This window comes from Lolium rigidum, chromosome 4 (genome assembly GCF_022539505.1).
Source record: "Lolium rigidum isolate FL_2022 chromosome 4, APGP_CSIRO_Lrig_0.1, whole genome shotgun sequence".
NCBI classification, from domain to species: domain Eukaryota; kingdom Viridiplantae; phylum Streptophyta; class Magnoliopsida; order Poales; family Poaceae; genus Lolium; species Lolium rigidum.
Genome location: NC_061511.1, coordinates 78531092 through 78554022, shown reverse-complemented (window position 1 = coordinate 78554022; position 22931 = coordinate 78531092).

Here is a 22931-nt window from a genome sequence, read left to right as displayed (position 1 = left end):
CGCCGCTGCTGGCCACAAGGTGTTGAGCTTCATGGATGGCAACGCCGGTTATAATCAGATTTTCATGGCTCCGGAAGACATACACAAGACCGCATTCGTAGTACCAGGGGCGTGAGGCTTGTTCGAGTACGTGGTCATGACCTTTGGGTTGAAGAATGCTGGTGCAACGTACCAGCGAGCCATGAATTATATATTTCATGATCTGATCGGCAAGTTGGTGGAGATCTATATCGACGACGTGGTGGTCAAATCGGTATCCATGGAGGGGCACTTGGACGATCTACGGCGCGTCCTAGAACGGACTCGGAAATTCGGGCTGAGAATGAATCCGAAGAAGTGTGCCTTTGGCGTGACGGCTGGTCAATTCCTAGGTTTTCCGGTTCATGAACGGGGAATTGAGATCGGCCTGAAAAGTCAGGAGGCGGTGCGTACCATGCAGCCGCCGACCACGAAAAAAGAGCTTCAACGCCTCATCGGCAAGATCAATTTCGTCCGGCGGTTCATCTCTAATCTGTCAGGACGAATCGAGCCGTTCATGGCGTTGGTGAAGACCAAGTCTGACGACGAGTTTCACTAGGGGGCAGAACGACGAACGGGCGTTTGATGAAATTAAGCGATATCTGACAACGCCGCCTGTGCTAGTTCCGCCCCAGCAAGACAGGCCATTCTACATCTACCTGTCAATAGCTGATACGTCCATCGCTTCAGTAGTGGTGCAACTTTACGATGGCGTTGAAAGAGTCGTTTTCTACCTCAGCAGAAGGATGCTAGACGCGGAGACAAGATACCCTGAGGTCGAGAAACTTTGCCTCTGCTTATTCTTCACCTGCACCAAGCTTCATCACATCCTTCGACGGCGGAGATCATCGTCATCCGTAAATCGGACGTCGTCAAACACATGTTGTCGGCCCTGTTTTGAAAGGCCGACTCGGCAAATGGATGCTTGCGCTGTCGAATTTGATCTCCGGTACCAGCACTGCGAAGGCGGTTAAGGGCCAAGCGTTAGCCGATCTCATCGCCGAACGGATCAGCACCAATATAGCAGCACTATCCATTCGTGCATGGGCTATGTTCTTCGATGGATCGGTTTGTGACGATGGTTGTGGCATCGGCATTCCGCTCGTATCGCCTCGGGGGCGGAATACTCCTTCTCCATCAGATTGTCTACCCCTTGCACCAACAACGTAGCGTAATATGAGGCAATACGTAAAGGAATGGAATTGTTATTGGAAGCTGGAGCTGAAGCTGTAGAGCTCTTCGGGGACTCAAAGTTGGTGATTAACGAGCTCACGGAGGAATATAATTGCGAAAGTGAATTGCTGTTCCCATATTGGGTGGAATGCCGTGAGTTGATGACACAGTTCCGGTACATCAACTTCAATTGGATCCCAAGGTCCCGGAATACCGATGCCAACAATCTCGCACAAATGGCGTCAGGCTACATAGATATAGCCGACGGAGCGGAAGTTCGGATACAATTCCCGGAACGAGAATGATTGGAGAGCCGAGATCTTCGATTATTTGAAAGATTCGGCTCGGGGGCACCTAAACGGGTGAGATACGGAGCCATGAAGTATGTCCTTATAGGAGACGATATGTTCTACGGGACATTAGAAGGGTTGCTACTCAAGTGCCTAGGACCGACCGAGTCCAATCGGCTCTTACATGAGGTGCATGAAGGCGCTCGTGGAACACATCGATCGGCTCATAAGATGAAGTGGTTGATCGGGCGATCGGGGTTTTATTGGCCCACTATGCTTGAAGATTGCTTCAATTATTACGTGGGGTGCCAAGCATGTCGGATGTTTGGAAAAATTCAGATGGTGCCAAGCATCAGCCGATGAACCCCATCATCAAGCCTTGGCCGTTTCGGGGGTGGGGCATGGATATGATCGGCAAAATCCATCCGGCATCAGGTAAAAAACATGAATGGATTTTGGTCATCACAGATTACTTCACCAAGTGGGTGGAGGCCGTCCCTATGAAGAAGGTGACATCAGAAGACGTGATCAAGTTTGTGAAAGAACACGTCATTCATAGGTTTGGAATCCCCGGACTATCACGACCGATGGAGGTTCGGTCTTCACTTCTAAAGAATTCGGGAAGTTCCGTGATGACGTAGGGATTAAACCGATCCGATCATCCCCATACTATGCTCAAGCTAACGGACAGGCCGAGGCGTCCAATCAAAGCCTCGATCAAGCTGATCAAGAGGAAAATTGACGAGAACCCTCGGGATTGGCACGATAAGCTATCAGAAGCGTTATGGGCCTACCGCATGTCGTGCCATGGAGCTATAAAGACCTCGCCGTACCAACTTGTCTATGGACAGGAGGCCGTATTGCCTTGGGAAATTACGGCTGGATCAAGACGCGTCACGTTTCAGAATGATCTGACAGCTGAAGAGTATGCAGCTTTGATGAGCGACACTATTGAGGACGCAACAGAACTCGGGCTTTGGTCGTTGGAGAAGATTAAGGAGAACAAAGCCAGGGTGGCTCGTGCTTACAACAAAAAGGTTAGGCCAAAGGAGTTCCAAGTTGGTGATCTTGTGTGGGAAGCTGTGTTGCCATTGGGAACCAGGGATAAGGCGTATGGCAAATGGTCTCCTAATTGGCACGGCCCATACAAAGTGGTCCAAGCCTTGAAGGGTAATGCGTACATGCTGGAGGAATTGAGCGGCGAAAAGTTCCCCGTGGTCGTTAATGGTCAACACCTCAAGAAATATTTCCCAAGCATGTGGGATGATGGACAGTAAGATGTGGGGGCCGATTTCAGAATCGGCCAGTAAAAAAAAAAAATATCAGAGCCGATGCACAGGCATCGACTTGAAAAAACGTATGTACAGCCGATGCACGGGCATCGACTTCAGAGAACAGAGCCGATACGCTGATATCGACTTTAGCGAAATAAGTTTATACAACAGCTCGGCCTCAGACAGCAAGATGAGCCGATATTTTGCCATCGGCTCCCTGTACGACAACTCCATTCGACAATCGACAAGGGAGCGAAATTAGTTGAGGGATTTTCTTCATTGATAAGGGGATTTCTTACAAAGAAAGAGCCGATTGCTCGGGAAGGGAGAGCAAAAGAAGGGTCTATTGACCAATCTACTATTGCTAGGCCTATACTAGTAGATCTTAATCTACGGGCCGTCGCTTCCTTCGTCGTCGCCCTCGGAACTCTCATCGGCACTACTGCCGATGGGTTCCTCGTCGCTGCTCCCGTAGCCCTCTACGGGAGCTTCGTCTTCATCTTCATCATCGCTGCTGTCGTCGTCCCACCACATGCGGAGGCGCTTCGCTGGCGGGTAACCCTCGAGGGAGTCGTCGTCGTCGTCATCGTCTTCCTCTTCCTCTTCTTCAGAGGTGGGGCAGCCGTCCCGGGGAACCGGTCGTCCTCGCTCTCCGACTCCGAGTTCCCCGACGGCGAGGAACTGAAGGTCTTCGTCCCCGCTGGTCAGGGACTGGTCGTCTTCGGACCAGACAGAGGAGGCATGGTCTTCCAGGTCCCATGCTTCTGGGGCGCGGATGTCCGGTGGCGTTTCGCGGGAGGAGGAGGACCCGTAGGAAAGCTCGGAGGAGGAGTCGTGGAAGACCGACGAGGAAGAAGAAGAAGAGGAAGACATGGCTGTGGGAGTTTGGGGGTTTTTTGGTGCCGATGGCCAGAACAGAGCAGGATGGTGAAATGGCGAACTGCTCAGAGCGGTTAAATAAAAGGGGGCTACGGTGAAAAATTCAATGCCACAGCAGTTTTCGAGGAGGCAGTACCCAAAGACAACGGTCAAATTGTGCGGAGCAATGGTTCTGCTCTGCCATGACATGACCCGACGAAAAATGCTGCGATGGTTCTGCTCTGCCATGACATGACCCGACGAAAGAAAAACGTAATGATTTTGGAAATATCATTTCCAAAACCAGGGGGGCATGTGTTAGCACCAGAATTTGACCGAGTCAGAGGTGGGCCGCAATCAAGATGGGTTTAAAGGAAGTATACATGGAGAATCATGTGAATCGGCCTTTTATACCAAGTTGGGCTTAATTGCCCGTGTATCTGTAACATATTAGATCGTATCTTAGTTTAGAGATAGAATCTTACTCGTGCACGGTTTGGTGCACGCTCGCATTAGAAAGTCCGCTGGACTATAAATATGTATCTAGGGTTTATGGAATAAACAACAACTCACGTTCAACCCCAAAACAAACCAATCTCGGCGCATCGCCAACTCCTTCGTCTCAAGGGTTTCTATCAGGTAAGCGACATGCTGCCTAGATCGCATCTTGCGATCTAGGCAGCACAAGCCCCACGTTGTTCCATGCGTTGCTCGTATCGAAGCGCTTTTGATGGCGAGCAACGTAGTTATCATTAGATGTGTTAGGGTTAGCATTGTTCTTCGTTTAAGCATGCTTACGTAGTGCAACCCGTGCATATCTAGCCGCCCTCACGCCTGTCTCGGTGTGGGGCGGCACCCCGCTTGATCATTATTTAGTAGATCTGATCCGTTACGATTGCTCCTTGTTCTACAAGGATTAGTTTAATATCGGCAATAGTTAGGCCTTACAAAGGGGGGGAGGATCCAGTGGCACGTAGGGTGGCGTTCGCAAGTCCTAAACGGGATGTTCCTAGGATCAACTTCATGTTGGTTTTTTGGCCTTGTTTAGGATCGGCTTACGAGCACCGTGCGTGGCCGCAAGGCCCAACTCTGGAGTAGGATGATCCGATTATGCGGTGAAAACCCTAAATCGTCGTAGATCTCATTAGCTTCATCTTGATCAAGCAGGACCACCAAGTATTCGTGCACCCCGTACGGATCATGGGTGGATCGGCTCTTTGAGCCGATTCACGGGATAACCCGAGAGCCGATCGAGGCTCGTATTTAACGTTTACATGTATGCCCTGCAGGAAACTAAGCGAGGCATCCTCATCACCTTCCTGACCAGGTATAGGTCAGGTGGCACGCCCTTGCACTTCGCAACGCCGCGTGTGACCAGAAGAGCATTGCGGGCCGTCGCTCGGAGGGGTCTCAGCCAGCCGCAGCTCTAGGCTCTTCCCGGCTCTACGGTGTTGACAAGGCCGCCGCCCGCCGGTGGGTTTTGGCAGTCAACAGTATATGATGATGAAATATGGACCGGGGTTCCCAGCTATCTACACTAGTGGCAACTCTCCAATAACAAGTGTTGGGTGAACAAATTACAGTCGGGCAATTGATAGGATTGAAATAGCATTAAGACAGAATATCAAGATCATTAATCATGTAGGCATGTTTCCCATATATAGTCATACGTGCTCGCCATGAGAAACTTGTACAACATCTTTTGTCCTACCAGCCGGTGGCAGCCGGGCCTCTAGGGAATCTACTGGAAATTAAGGCACTCCTTTTAATAGAGCACCGGAGCAAAGCATTAACACTCCGTGAAAACATGTGATCCTCATATCTAAGCCTTCCCCTCCAGTTATCCCAATTTCTATCACTTTGGGGCCTTTGGTTCCGGACATAGACATGTGCATACAACTTGTAGATACAATCTAAGCAATAAGTATAGAGCTCAAATCTAAGATCATGCCACTCGGGCCCTAGTGACAAGCATTAAACACAACAAGATTGCAGCAACAATAACTTCATAAACTTTGTAGATAGACAATCATAACGTAACAATCCATCGGATCCCGACAAACACAACACCGATTACATCAGATGAATCTCAATCATGTAAGGCAGCTCATGAGATCATTGTATTGAAGTACATGGGGGAGAGAATACCAACTAGCTACAGCTAGAACCCGTAGTCCATGGGGGAACTACTCACGGAGCATGATGGAGGCGATGGCGTTGATGGAGATGGCTTCCGGGGCACTTCCCCGTCCGGCGAGGTGCCGGAACAGAGACTTCTGTCCCCCGAAACGGAGTTTCGCGATGGTGGCGGCGCCCCTGGAGTCTTTCTGGAGTTTCGTCAAAAGGTACTGTGTTTTTAGGTCGAAAGGGGTTATATAGGCGAAGAGGCGGCGCAAGGGGGCGCCTGGGGGCTCCTCACCATAGGCTGGCGCGGGCCCAGGCCAGGCCGCGCCGCCTTATGGTGTGGTGGCCCTCTGGCCCCTCTCCGACTCTTCTTCGGTGTTCTGGAGCCTCCCGAGAAAAATAGGATGTTTGGCGTTGATTTCGTCCAATTCCGAGAATATTGCCCGAACAGCCTTTCTGGAACCAAAAACAGCAGAAAACAGGAACTGGCACTGTGGCATCTCGTTGATAGGTTAGTTCCGGAAAACGCATGAAATCATCATAAAGTGCAAGCAAAACATGTAAGTATTGTCATAAAACAAGCATGGAACGACAGAAATTATGGATACGTCGGGGACGTATCAGCATCCCCAAGCTTAGTTCCTGCTCGTCCTCGAGTAGGTAAACGATAAAAAGAGTAATTTCTGTAGTGACATGCTTCTTACATAACCTTGATCATACTATTACAAAGCATATGAGATGAATGAAGTGACTCAAGGCAATGATCTATAGTTGCTAACAAATAGATAACATATAGCAAAACTTTTCATGAAGAGTACTTTCAAGACAAGCATCAAAAGCCTTGCACAAGAGTTAACTCATAAAGCAATAGATTCAAAGTAAAAGCATCGAAGCAACACAGAGGAATATTTAAGTTTCAGCAATTGCTTTCAACTTTCAACATGTATATCTCATGGATAATGGTCAACACAAAGTAATATAATAAGTGCAAATAAGCAAGTATGTAAGAATCAATGCACAGTTGACACAAGTGTTTGCTTCTAAGATGGAAGGAAGTAGGTAAACTGACTCAACATAAAGTAAAAGAAAGGCCCTTCGCAGAGGGAAGCGAGGGATTAAATCATGTGCTAGAGCTTTTTAAGTTTTGAAATCATATAGAGAGCATAAAAGTAAAGTTTTGAGAGGTGTTTGTTGTTGTCAACGAATGATAGTGGGCACTCTAACTACCTCATCAACCAGACTTTCAAGAGCGGCTCCCATGAAGGACGTTATCTCTACCGAGCAAGGTAGATCATCCCTCTTCTCTTTTGTTTACACATGTATTTTAGTTTCATTATTTATGGTTGACACTCCTCCCAACCTTTTGCTTACACAAGCCATGGCTAACCGAATCCTCGGGTGCCTTCCAACATTCACATACCATGAAGGAGTGTCTATTTGCAAAATTAAGTTGCTTACTGATGAATCAGAGCAAAACATGTGAAGAGAATTATTAATGAAGGTTAATTAATTGGGGCTGGGAACCCCATTGCGAGCTCTTTTTGCAAAATTATTGGATAAGCGAATGAAGCCACTAGTCCATTGGTGAGAGTCTGTCAAGAGTAAATGACAAGGTTGAAAGATAAAACACCACATACTTCGTCATGAGCTATAAAACATCAACACAAATTGAGAAGCATTTTGAAGGTTTAAAGGTAGCACATGAAGTATTTACTTGGAATGGCAGGAAATACCACATAGTAGGTAGATATGGTGGACACAAATGGCATAGGTTTTGGCTCAAGGTTTTGGATGCACGAGAAGCATTTCCTCTCAGTACAAGGCTTTGGGCTAGCAAGGTTGTTTGAAGCAAACACAAGTATGAACCGGTACAGCAAAACTTACATAAGAACATATTGCAAGCATTATAATACTCTACACTGTCTTCCTTGTTGCTCAAACACTTTTACCAGAAAATATCTAGACCTTAAGAGAGACCAATCATGCAAAACAATTTCAACAAGCTCTACAGTAGTTCTCCACTAATAGGTTTAAACTACATGAAAAAACTTAATCATGATCTACTTGAGAGCTCAAAATAATTGCCAAGTGTCAAATTATTCAAGACATGATGAGGCATTTTTTGTTTCCAACCAAATATAAATAAGTGCAATAGCTTCCAACTTTTATCATTGAACATTAAAAGTAAAACGAAGAACACAAGTGTTCATATGAAAAAGCGGAGCGTGTCTCTCTCCCAAACAAGGATTGCTAGGATCCGAATTTATTCAAACACAAACAAAAATAAAAACACACAGACGCTCCAAGTAAAGCACATATGATGTGACCGAATAAAAATATAGTTTCAATAGAAAAACTCGATAAGTTGATGAAGAAGGGGATGCCTTGGGCATCCCCAAGCTTAGACGCTTGAGTCTTCTTGAAATATGCAGGGATGAACCAAGGGGGCATCCCCAAGCTTAGACTTTTCACTCTTCTTGATCATATATCATCCTCCTCTCTTGACCCTTGAAAACTTCCTCCACACCAAACTCGAAACAAACTCATTAGAGGGTTAGTGCATAATCAAAAATTCACATGTTCAGAGGTGACACAATCATTCTTAACACTTCTGGACATTGCTCAAAGCTACTGGAAGGTAATGGAACAAAGAAATCCACCCAACACAGCGAAAGAAGCAATGCGAAATAAAAGGCAGAATCTGTCAAAACAGAACAGTCCGTAAAGACGAATTTTATTGAGGCACCAGACTTGCTCAGATGAAAATGCCCAAATTGAATGAAAGTTTCCTACATATCTGAGGATCACTCACGTAAATTTGCATAATTTTCTGAGTTATCTACAGAGAATTAGGCCCAGATTCGTGACAGCAAGAAATCTGTTTCTGCGCAGTAATCCAAATCTAGTATGAACCTTACTATCAAAGACTTTACTTGGCACAACAATGCAACAAAACTAAGATAAGGAGAGGTTGCTACAGTAGTAACAACTTCCAAGACACAAATATAAAATAGAGGTACTGTAGCAAAATAAACACATGGGTTATCTCCCAAGAAGTTCTTTCTTTATAGCCATTAAGATGGGCTCAACAGTTTTAATGATGCACTCGCAAGAAATAGTATTTGAAGCAAAAGAGAGCATCAAGAGGAAAATTCAAAACACATTTAAGCCTAACATGCTTCCTATGCAAAGGAATCTTGTATATAAACAAGTTCATGGAAAGCAAAGTAACAAGCATAGGAAGATAGAACAAGTGTAACTTCAAAATTTTAAGCATATAGAGAGGTGTATTAGTACCATGCAAATTTCTACAACCATATTTTCCTCTCTCATAATAATTTTCAGTAGCTTCATGAACAAACTCAACAATATAACTATCACATGCAGCATACTTTTCATGATCCACAAACTCATAATTTTTATCAATCTCAAGAATAGTGGAATTAAAACTTTCAAGCTTACTTTTATTAATAATATAACAAGGTAGTTGATCAATCTCAAAAGATATGGGACACATAGATAAAGTCAAGAACTCTCCAATCCCATTTTCATTAGTATTACAATTAATATTATCAAGTAACATAGGACCATCATCTAGAGATTTATCATAAACATTTGCTAAGCAAAATTCTTTAGTACCATCCATTTCGACATCAGGCACAAACAAAGCATTATCATAAGATTTATCAAAGTAGCATGGATTATCATATATAACAGTAGCATAATTATTTTCACAAGTTTTACTCATAGGTAGTATTTCAAGAGAATCCACAGGAACATAACATTCAACCTCTTCCGGTAAGCATGGAGGAGAATCAAATAGTGTAAGAGATAAAGAGTTACTCTCATTAGAAGGTTGGCATGGGTAGCTAATCCATTCTTCCTCCTTTTGTTCGTCGCTCTCCTCTTCTTTTTCATCCAATGAGCTTCCAGGTTCATCAATTTCCTCCTCTTTTTCATCCAATGAGCTTTCAGGATCATCAATTTCTTCTTCCACAGGTCCCTGCAAATTGTGAGTGCATTCTTGTGCATTAATGAGTCTCTCTTTATAATCAATGATATAAGGATTATCACTGTAGCTTTCTATGCAAAAATTAAGGATAGAAGAGACATAATCTTTAAGGTCCTTACAAACAACACAAGTTTCATAATTTTTAGCAATGAAGGATTCTATTTCAGAGCCTCCCATAAATATGACAAATTGTTCTACCTCTTCAAACCCAAAATGAATATAGCTATTCCGATTATAGTTCTTAATTAAAAATTCCTCACTAAAGCCACATTGAAATTTAAGATGTTTAGTGTCCTGTTGAGAGCAACAGTTTATATCATGGCATTTAAGCAAGCTTTTAGCAATTGTATTCAATTTTTCCATCACAGCACTCATCACTTTACCAGTTCTTGATTCTCTATAATTATTATAATATTCTATAAGCTCCAAGTAGGTTATGGGTTCTCCCATGATAGCAGTTTTTAATTTTTAGGTTTTTCAAAATTTTATGGATTTTTGGGTATATGAGAAAAGTAAAACAAGACAAAAAGAAACTAAGAAAAAGTAAACTAAGCAAAATAATACTAGACAGAAATAAACTAAGCACAAATAAACTAGATAAAAGTAAACTAAGCAAAACAATGTAAAATAAAATAGAGAGAGAGGTGGAGTGTACTCCCCAGGTGAACTTATGAGTAGAGCTATGCTTCCCCGGCAACGGCGCCGTAAAAACAGTCTTGATAACCCACAACTATAGGGGATCGCGGCAGTCTTTGAGGGAAGTAAAACCCAAATTTATTGATTCGACACAAGGGGAGGTAAAGAATACTTATAAGCCTTAACAACTGAGTTGTCAATTCAGCTGCACCTGGAAAAGCACTAGTAACAGGGGTGCTGTGAAAGTAGCAATGATATGAGAGCAGTAGTAACAGTAACACAGCAGCAGTAATAATAACACAGGAGCAATGGCACCAGAAGATAGTTGATACTACTTCCAATGACATGTAGAACGAGTATATGATGATGAAATATGGACCGGGGTTCCCAGCTATCTACACTAGTGGCAACTCTCCAATAACAAGTGTTGGGTGAATAAATTACAGTCGGGCAATTGATATGATTGAAATAGCATTAAGACAGAATATCAAGATCATTAATCATGTAGGCATGTTTCCCATATATAGTCATACGTGCTCGCAATGAGAAACTTGTACAACATCTTTTGTCCTACCAGCACGGTGGCAGCCGGGCCTCTAGGGAATCTACCGGAAATTAAGGCACTCCTTTTAATAGAGCACCGGAGCAAAGCATTAACACTCCGTGAAAACATGTGATCCTCATATCTAAGCCTTCCCCGCCGGTTGTCCCAATTTCCGTCACTTTGGGGCCTTTGGTTCCGGACATAGACATGTGCATACAACTTGTAGATACAATCTAAGCAATAAGTATAGAGCTCAAATCTAAGATCATGCCACTCGGGCCCTAGTGACAAGCATTAAACACAACAAGATTGCAGCAACAATAACTTCATAAACTTTGTAGATAGACAATCATAACATAACAATCCATCGGATCCCGACAAACACAACACCGATTACATCAGATGAATCTCAATCATGTAAGGCAGCTCATGAGATTATTGTATTGAAGTACATGGGGGAGAGAATACCAACTAGCTACAGCTAGAACCCGTAGTCCATGGGGGAACTACTCACGGAGCATGATGGAGGCGATGGCGTTGATGGAGATGGCTTCCGGGGGCACTTCCCCGTCCCGGCAGGGTGTCGGAACAGAGACTTCTGTCCCCCGAAACGGAGTTTCGCGATGGTGGCGGCGCCCCTGGAGTCTTTCTGGAGTTTCGTCAAAAGGTACTGTGTTTTTAGGTCGAAAGGTTATATAGGTGAAGAGGCGGCGCAAGGGGGCGCCTGGGGGCTCCTCACCATAGGCTGGCGCGGGCCCAGGCCAGGCCGCGCCGCCTTATGGTGTGGTGGCCCTCTGGCCCCTCTCCGACTGTTCTTCGGTGTTCTGGAGCCTCCCGGGAAAAATAGGATGTTTGGCGTTGATTTCGTCCAATTCCGAGAATATTGCCCGAACAGCCTTTCTCGGAACCAAAAACAGCAGAAAACGAGAACCGGCACCGTGGCATCTCGTTAATAGGTTAGTTCCGGAAAACGCATGAAATCATCATAAAGTGCAAGCAAAACATGTAAGTATTGTCATAAAACAAGCATGGAACGACAAAAATTATGGATACGTCGGGGACGTATCACGGTGCTTATCGTTGCCTAGGAAAGGCCGGCGAGCAAAAACCCTCCGCCGTCGACGGGAAACGCCAGTGACTAATCTAGTCGTTTTTAGGTCCCTAATTACGGAATGTAGGTCGAACTATCATGTATTATGCGTAGATTAATGTAAATTATCGACGAATTTAGCTTGATCGGAGCAAATCGGTAAACTTTCTTGGAGCATATACTTTGCAGGCTTTCGAAAGTTAGCGATGGAAATATGCCTGCAGACATCAATGAAACTATTCTTGTGCTTATTCAGAAGAACAATAATCCGGAAACTCTAAAGGATTACAGACCTATTGCTCTATGCAATGTCATTTACAAGGTGGTGGTAAAATGCATCATCAATAGAATGAGACCAATGCTTGACAATATAATATCAGAATCTCAAAGTGCATTTATACCCGGGAGACTAATATCTGATAATGCTTTAATAGCATTTGAATCCTTCCATGCCATCCAAACAGATAAGAAACCTGAAGGATTTTGTGCCTACAAACTTGATTTAACCAAAGCCTACAAAAGAGTGGATTGGGAATACTTGGAAACTATCATGATGAAGTTCGGTTTTCACCCAAGGTTCGTGGGTTGGATAATGAGTTGTATCTCATATGTCCAGTACAAAGTGAGAATTAATGGAAATCTTACAAAAGCGTTTAAATCCACTAGAGGAATCAGGCAAGGAGACCCTCTGTCACCTTACCTCTTCTTATTTGTTGCAGAAGGCCTATCTAAAGTATTACAGAGAGCAGTGTACTTGGAACAATTACAAGAACTAAAGATTAGCAGAAGAGAACCAGGAGTCTCACATCTGCTTTTCGCAGATGATAGTTTTCTTTTCCTTAAAGCAAACAATACCCAAGCAGGAGTGGTAAAGGCAGCTCTCGGTATCTTTGAAATTGCAATTGATAAATCCTACAAAATGCTCTGTTTTATTTAGTGCTAACTGCCCAGAGGAAACTCAAGACAACATCAAAGCTATATTGGAGGTTGAACACATTACCTTTGAGGAAAAGTACCTCGGTTACCCAATCCCGGAAGGAAGAATGAAAGCATCCAGATTCCAACCGACAAAGGAAAGGTTTAGAAAAAGACTGTCAATTTGAACTGAAAAGTTCATGGCGATGGCAGCAAAGGAAGTCTTAATTAAATCGGTTGCTCAATCTCTAACAAATCATGTCATGGGAGTGTTCAAAATGAATAACGGCTTCCATGAAGATTACATGAGGATGATAAGGAAGTTTTGGTGGGGAGAAGAAGAAGATCAAAGGAAAGTTCATTGGGAATCTTGGGATATGTTGACTCAACCAAAATGCAAAGAAGGAATGGGATTTAGAGACTCAAAGCTATTCAACCAGGCAATGCTCGCAAGACAAGCGTGGAGATTACTGGTGAAACCAAACTCTCTATGTGCAAGGATTCTAAAATCCAAGTACTACCCAAATGGCAACCTCCTTGACACAGTTTTCACGAGAGATAGTTCTGCAAGTTGGAAAGGGGTGGAACACGGTCTTGACCTTCTGAAGCAAGGTGTAATTTGGCGAATAGGGAATGGAACCAACATACAAATATGGAGAGATAATTGGATCAACCGAGATGGAGGACTCAAAGTAACAGGAAGGAAGAAGTTCACCAGAATCGGGTAAAAAGCTTACTAGGAAATGGGGAGAATGGCTGGAACGACAGGCTGGTTAAGGATATTTTCCTACCTCATGACGCTGAACATATCCTGAAAACTAAGATACCAAATTAGAGCACTAATGACAAGGTTGCTTGGCATTATGAAAAAGATGGTGAATTCAGTGTTAGGAGTGCATACAAGTTGGCCTACACCATTAGAGAAGGAAATGGTGACGACACAAGCAACAACCTCAATGGAGAAAGGAAAATTTGGGGAAACATTTGGAAAGCCCCGGTACCCAATAAGGTTCGGGTGTTCAGTTGGAGACTTGCATCAGACAACCTCCCAACACAGAGAAACAAATGGAGAAGAACACTGGAGACCCAAAACACGTGCCCCATCCGTGGAAACGGAATCGAAGACAGTTTCCATGCAACTGTAGAATGCACAAAGGCGAAAGCTCTGAGACACAAAATGAGAGACTATTGGAAACTTTCGAGTGAAAAGAAGTTTAGTAGAACACGAAAAGATTGGCTACTGGTCCTACTAGATAATACGAATAAGAGAATGCACCAGGCCATCCTTATGGTACTTTGGAGAGCATGGGAATTAAGAAATGACATCTACCACAAAAAAGGGAAATCTACCATTGAGAACTCTGTCAAATTCCTCATTTCTTATGCCAATACTTGGAATTCTAACGATGCAGCCATTGAAGAAGCAGACAACACAAATAAAAAAGGGAAGAAAGCAATGGTCGACATGAAGAATGAAGAAAAGAAAGATGACATGAAATGCTATTGGCAACATCCACCGCAAGGATGGATCAAGGTAAATGTTGACGGTTCTTTTATGCAAGAAACTGAAAATGGATTTACTGGAGTAGTTATCCGTGATCATATGGGACATACTATTATGGCGAGTGGCTCCATTCTCCCTAGATGTTCAAATGCTGAAGAAGTTGAAGCATTAGCACTACTGGAGGGATGCCGTTTGGCGAGAAAATGGACAAGACAACCTATCATTTTTGAGTCCGATTGTATGACGCTGGTGAAAGTTATTGATACGTCTCAAACGTATCTATAATTTCTTATGTTCCATGCTACTTTTATGATGATACTCACATGTTTTATACACATTATATGTCATTATTATGCATTTTCCGGCACTAACCTATTGACGAGATGCTGAAGAGCCAGTTGCTGTTTTCTGCTGTTTTTGGTTTCAGAAATCCTAGTAAGGAAATATTCTCGGAATTGGACGAAATCAACGCCCAGGGTCCTATTTTTCCACGAAGATTCCAGAAGTCCGAAGAGAAAACGAAGTGGGGCCACGAGGCGACGCCACAGTAGGGCGGCGCGGCCCAGGCCCTGGCCGCGCGACCCTAGCGTGTGGGTCCCTCGTGACTCTCCCGACTCTGCCCTTCCGCCTACTTAAAGTCTTCGTCGCGAAACCCCCAGGATTGAGAGCCACGATACGGAAAACCTTCCCGAGACGCCGCCGCCGCCAATCCCATCTCGGGGGATTCAGGAGATCGCCTCCGGCACCCTGCCGGAGAGGGGAATCATCTCCCGGAGGTCTCTTCATCGCCATGATCGTCTCCGGATCGATGTGTGAGTAGTCCACCCCTGGACTATGGGTCCATAGCAGTAGCTAGATGGTTGTCTTCTCCTCATTGTGCTATCATGTTAGATCTTGTGAGCTGCCTATCATGATCAAGATCATCTATTTGTAATGCTACATGTTGTGTTTGTTGGGATCCGATGAATATTGAATACTATGTCAATTTGATTATCAATCTATCATATATGTTGTTTATGTTCTTGCATGCTCTCCGTTGCTAGTAGAGGCTCTGGCCAAGTTGATACTTGTGACTCCAAGAGGGGGTATTTATGCTCGTTAGTGGGTTCATGCCTCCATTAAATCTGGGACAGTGACAGAAAGTTCTAAGGTTGTGGATGTGCTGTTGCCACTAGGGATAAAACATCGATGCTTTGTCTAATGATATTTGTGTTGATTACATTACGCACCATACTTAATGCAATTGTCTGTTGTTTGCAACTTAATACCTGGAGGGGGTTCGGACGATAACCTCGAAGGTGGACTTTTTAGGCATAGATGCATGCTCGGATAGCGGTCTATGTACTTTGTCGTAATGCCTCGATTAAATCTCATAGTACTCATCATGATATATGTATGTGCATTGTTATGCCTTCTTTATTTGTCAATTGCCCAACCGTAATTTGTTCACCCAACATCTGTTTATCTTATGGGAGAGACACCACTAGTGAATCGTGGACCCCGGTCCAATTCTTTACATCCGAAATACAATCTACTGCAATTGTTCTTTACTGTTCTTCGCAAACAATCATCATCTTCCACACAATACGTTTAATCCTTTGTTTACAGCAAGCCGGTGAGATTGACAACCTCACGGTTACGTTGGGGCAAAGTACTTTGATTGTATTGTGCAGGTTCCACGTTGGCGACGAAATCCCTGGTGTTGCGCCGCACTACACTCCGCCGCCATCAACCTTCAACGTGCTTCTTGGCTCCTACTGGTTCGATAAACCTTGGTTTCTTTCTGAGGGAAAACTTGCTACTGTACGCATCACACCTTCCTCTTGGGGTTCCCAACGGACGTGTGTTAACTGCACGCATCAAGCTCTTTTTCTGGCGCCGTTGCCGGGGAGATCAAGACACGCTGCAAGGGGAGTCTCCCACATCCAATCTCTTTACTTTGTTTTAGTCTTGCTTTGTTTTACTTTATTTACTGCTTTGTTTGCTCTTTATATCAAAAACACAAAAAAAACTAGTTGTTAGTTTTACTTTATTTACTGTCTTGCTCTCTATATCAAAAACACAAAAAAATTAGTTAATCGCATTTACTTTATTTAGTTTGTTGTATTTACTACTCCTAAAAATGAGTAATCCGGAAGTTGAAGTTCGTTCCTTTAAGCAACAAGGGGGAGAAAGTTTTAAAGATGCTTGGTATAGAATTAGTGATGCTCATCATAGGTGCATTAAGAAACACTCCACTATTATACTACTTAGGAACTTTTATGTTGGTATCTCTAGCTGGCGGGAGGTAATTTCCTAGGCACTCCGGCTTTAGAAGCTAGTTGCATTATTGAGAGTCTAGTTGGAATACCACCTGTTAATGAAGCTAAAATTGAAATCTCTCTTGAAGATGTCATGAAAAATTTGGAGACCATAGAGAAAGATCTTCCAAGTATTGAGACTAAATTGGGAATATTACTTAATAGCACTGATAAACTTGATAAATCTCTAGGTGGAATTAATGAGAGAATTGCTGTTTTAGAAACTTGTGCTACTCATGATAATCGAACCCATAGGATTAGTGAACTTGAAGAAGCTATGGGAACCTTGGGTTCAACTTTTTCTTCTCTTAAGTTTAAGGAGAAAGCCTATGTGGGTAAGGAGCAAAAGTTCATGTATGTCTCTAAAGTGCCTAAGCCAAAAAACTATTATAGCCCTAAAATTGACAAAGCCCTTAGCACCACTATGGATGGGGGAGCATCTAAGATACCTATTGATGTTGATGCTTCACCTCTTGATAATACTTGATTCATACTTTCTGCGCAAAGCTGAAAGACGTTAAAGAAAAAGCGCTTATGGGAGACAACCCATTATTTTACTTCTGCACTTTGTTTTATATTTGAGTCTTGGAAGTTGTTACTACTATAGCAACCTCTCCATATCTTTATTTTATTGCATTGTTGTGCCAAGTAAAGTCTTTGATAGTAAAGTCAATACTAGATTTGGATTGCTGCGCAGGAACAAATTTCTTGCTGTCACAAATTTGAGCAGTAGTCTCTGTAGAAAATTTATAAAAATCTGCCAATTTACGTGCGTGATCCTCAGATATGTACGCAACTTTCATTCAATTTGGGCATTTTCATCTGAGCAAGTATGGTGCCTCTTAAAAATTCGTCTTTACGGACTGTTCTATTTTGACAGATTCTGCCTTTTATTTCGCATTGCCTGTTTTGCTATGTTTGATGGATTTCTTTGTTCCATTAACTTTCATTAGCTTTGAGAAATGTCCAGAAGTGTTAAGAATGATTATGTCACCTCTGAATATATGAATTATACACTGACCCTCTAATGAATTGTTTTGAGTTTGGTGTGGAGGAAGTTTTCAAGGGTCAAGAGAGGAGGATGATACAATATGATCAAGAAGAGTGAAAAGTCTAAGCTTGGGGATGCCCCCGTGGTTCATCCCTGCATATTTTAAGAAGACCCAAGCGTCTAAGCTTGGGGATGCCCAAGGCATCCCTTCTTCATCGACAACTTATCAGGTTCCTCTAGTGAAACTATATTTTTATTCCATCACATCTTATGTGCTTTACTTGGAGCGTCTGTTTGTTTTTGTTTTTGTTTTTGTTTGAATAAAATCGGATCCTAGTATTCTTTATTTGGGAGATAGACACGCTCCGCTGTTTCGTATGAACACATATGTTCTTAGCTTCATCTTTAATGTTCATTGCGAAAGTTGAACTACTTCATTCATTGTTATATGGTTGGAAACGGAAAATGCCGCATGTGGTAAATGGTATAATGTCTTGAATAATGTGATACTTGGCAATTGTTGTGCTCATATAGATCATGTTTAAGCTCTTGCATCATGTAATTTGCACCCATTAATGAAGAACTACATAGAGCTTGTTAAAATTTGGTTTGCATGATTGATCTTTAGAGTCTAGATATTTTCTGGTTAAGGTGTTTGAACAACAAGGAGACAATGTAAAGTCTTATAATAGCTACAAAATGTTCATATGTGAGCTTTGCTGCACCTTTTATACTTGAGTTTGCTTCAAACAATCCTTGCTAGCCTAGCCTTGTATTGAGAGGAATTCTTCTCGTGCATCCAAATCCTTGAGCCAATAACCATGCCATCTGTGTCCACCATACCTACCTACCACATGGTATTTCTCCGCCATTCCAAAGTACATTACTTGAGTGCTAACTTTAAAAATTGTATTCATTTGTCTTTGCAATATATAGCTCATGGGAAAAATAGCTTAAAAACTATTGTGGTGAAGAATATGTATTTATGTGTCTTATTTCTTAATAAGTTGCTTGTTGAGCGGTAACCATATTTCTGGGGACGCCATCAACTTTTACCTTTGTTGAATACCATGTGAGTTTCTATGCATGTTCGTCTTGTCTGAAGTAAGGGCGGTTTTCATGATCAAATGGTTTGAGTATGCATACTGTTAGAGAAGAACATTGGGCCGCTAACTAAAGCCATGATTCATGGTGGAAGTTTCAGTTTGGACAACTAATCCTCAATCTCTTATGAGAATATTAACTGTTGTTGAATGCTTATGCATTAAAGAGGAGTCCATTATCTATTGTCTATGTTGTCCCGGTATTGATGTCTAAGTTGAGAATAATCAAAAGCGAGAAATCCAATGCGAACATTCTCCTCAGACCTTTGTACAGGCGGCATAGAGGTACCCCTTTGTGACACTTGGTTGAAACATATGCTATGCAATGATAATCCATGTTAATCCAAGCTAATTAGGACAAGGTGCGAGCACTATTGGTATACTATGCATGAGGCTTGCAACTTATAGGATATCTTATACATAACACATATGCTTTATTACTACCGTTGACAAAATTGTTTCTTGTTTTCAAAATGAAAAGCTCTAGCATAAATATAGTAATCAGTGCTTCCCTCTGCGAAGGGCCAATCTTCTACTTTATTGTTGAGTCAGTTCACCCATTCTTTCTATCCCAGAAGCAAACACTTGTGTCAACCGTGCATTGATTCTTACATGTTTACTTATTGCACTTGTTATATTACTTTGTGTTGACAATTATCCATGAGATATACATGTTGAAGTTGAAAGCAATCGCTGAAACTTATATCTTCCTTTGTGTTGCTTCAATGCCTTTACTTTGAATTTATTGCTTTATGAGTAACTCTTATGCAAGTCTTATTGATGCTTGTCTTGAAAGTATTATTCATGAAAAGTTTTTGCTATATGATTCATTTGTTTACTCATTATCTTCATCATTGCTTCGAATCGCTCCATTCATCTCATATGCTTTACAATAGTATGATCAAGATTATGATAGCATGTCACTTCAGAAATTATCTTTGTTATCGTTTACCTACTCGAGGGCGAGTATGAACTAAGCTTGGGGATGCTTGATACGTCTCAAACGTATCTATAATTTCTTATGTTCCATGCTACTTGATACGTCTCCGACGTATCGATAATTTCTTATGTTCCATGCCACATTATTGATGATATCTACATGTTTTACGCACATTATATGTCATTATTATGCGTTTTCCGGAACTAACCTATTGACGAGATGCCGAAGGGCCGCTTCCGTTTTCTGCTGTTTTTGGTTTCAGAAATCCTAGTAAGGAAATATTCTCGGAATCGGACGAAATCCACGCCCGGGTTCCTATTTTTCCCGGAAGCATCCGGAACACCCGAGAGTCGCCGGAGGGGGCCACACGGGCCCCGCATGATAGGCAGGCGCGGCCCGGGCCCCGGCCGCGCCACCTTATGGTGTCGTCGCCCCGTTGACCTTCCGACGCCGCCTCTTCGCCTATATAAAGCCCCCGGACCTAAAACCTCGATACGGAAAAGCCACGGCACGAGAAACCTTCCGGAGCCGCCGCCATCGCGAAGCCAAGATCCGGGGGACAGGAGTCTCCGTTCCGGCACGCCGCCGGGACGGGGAAGTGCCCCCGGAAGGCTCCTCCATCGACACCACCGCCATCTTCATCAACGCTGATGTCTCCCATGAGGAGGGAGTAGTTCTCCATCGAGGCTCGGGGCTGTACCGGTAGCTATGTGGTTCATCTCTCTCCTATGTACTTCAATACAATAATCTCATGAGCTGCCTTACATGATTGAGATTCATATGATGATGCTTGTAATCCGGATGTCATTATGCTAGTCAAGTGGGTTTTACTTATGTGATCTCCGGAGACTCCTTGTCCCACGTGTGTAAAGGTGACAAGTGTGTGCACCGTGTGGGTCTCTTAGGCTATATTTCAAGAATACTTATTCACTGTTATGAATGGCGTAGTGAAGTGCTTATTTATATCTCTTTATGATTGCAATGTGTTTTGTATCACAATTTATCTATGTGCTACTCTAGTGATGTTATTAAAGTATTCTATTTCTCCTGCATGGTGTAAAGTGGACAGGGTGTGCATCATGTAGTTCTTGGCATAGTTTATGATCGTGATCTCTTATGGATTGTGAAGTTAACTATTACTATGATGGTATTGATGTGATCTATTTGGTTATGTTGATCTATCTTGCACTCTAAGGTTATTTAAATATGAACATTGAATTGTGGAGCTTGTTAACTCCGGCATTGAGGGTTCGTGTAATCCTACGCAATGGTGTTCATCATCCAACAAGAGTGTAGAGTATGCATTTATCTATTCTGTTATGTGATCAAAGTTGAGAGTGTCCACTAGTGAAAGTCTAATCCCTAGGCCTTGTTCCTAAATATCGCTATCGCTGCTTGTTTACTCGTTTTATCTGCGTTACTACTGCTTGTTTACCTGTCCCGGGCAAAGCACTTTTCTGGTGCCGTTGCCATTGCTCATACTTATTTATACCACCCGTATTTCACTATCTCTTCGCCGAACTAGTGCACCTATTAGGTGTGTTGGGGACACAAGAGACTTCTTGCTTTGTGGTTGCAGGGTTGCATGAGAGGGATATCTTTGACCTCTTCCTCCCCGAGTTCGATAAACCTTGGGTGATCCACTTAAGGGAAACTTGCTGCTGTTCTACAAACCTCTGCTCTTGGAGGCCCAACACTGTCTACAAGAATAGAAGCTCCTGTAGACATCAAGCTAATTTCTGGCGCCGTTGCCGGGGAGGAAAGGTAAAAGGTACTCACACTCCGGATCTCGGCTACTAAGCTATTTTCGCCGTTGTAAGTACTCGGAGCTATTTCCTTTAGATCCTGCAATTGCATCTTTTTGTTTCTTGTTTACACTAGTTTGGCATAATGAACAAGAATGAGCTTCTTATTCTATTTCCTGATTTAAAACATGGATTGTTTGATGCGAAAATTAAAAAACCTATGGAACCTTATTTGCATGCTGGTAGTAATATTAGTATGAACGCTTTGAACACCATTGTTGATAATAATATAGAAAGTTCTAAGCTTGGGGAAGCTGGTTTTCATGATCTTTTTAGTCCCCCAAGCATTGAGGAGAAAATTTTCTTTGATGATACTTTGCCTCCTATTTATGATGATTATAATGATAGTGGTCTTTTGGTGCCACCTACTATGGAGAGTAAATTTTGTTGTGATTATACTATGCCTCCTACACTTGATGAGAATAATAATGATAGCTACTTTGTTGAATTTGCTCCCACTACAACTAATAAAATTGATTATGCCTATGTGGAGAGTAATAATTTTATGCATGAGACTCATGATAAGAATGCTTTATGTGATAGTTATATTGTTGAGTTTGCTCATGTTGCTACTGAAAGTTATTATGAGAGAGGAAAATATGGTTGTAGAAATTTTCATGTTACCAAAACACCTCTCTATGTGCTGAAATTTTTGAAGCTACACTTGTTATATCTTCCTATGCTTGTTACTTTGCTCTTCATGAACTTGTTTATTTACAAGATTTCTATGCATAGGAAGCATGTTAGACTTAAATGCGTTTTGAATTTGCTTCTTGATGCTCTCTTTTGCTTCAACTACTATTTCTTGCGAGTGCATCATTAAAACTGCTGAGCCCATCTTAATGGCTATAAAGAAAGAACTTCTTGGGAGATAACCCATGTGTTTATTTTGCTACAGTACTTTTATTTTATATTTGTGTGTTGGATGTTGTTACTACTGTAGCAACCTCTCCTTATCTTAGTTTTATTGCATTGTTGTGCCAAGTAAAGTCTTTGATAGTAAGGTTCATACTAGATTTGGATTACTGCGCAGAAACAGATTTCTTGCTGTCACGAATCTGGTCCAAATTCTCTGTAGGTAACTCAGAAAATTATGCCAATTTACGTGAGTGATCCTCAGATATTTATGCAACATTCATTCAATTTGGGAATTTTCATTTGAGCAAGTCTGGTGCCTCAATAAAATCCATCTTTACGGACTGTTCTGTTTTGACAAATTCTGCCTTTTATTTCGCATTGCCTCTTTTGCTATGATGGATGAATTTCTTTGTTCCATTAATGTCCAGTAGCTTTATGCAATGTCCGGAAGTGTTAAAAATGATTGTGTCACCTCTGAACATGTTAATTTTTATTG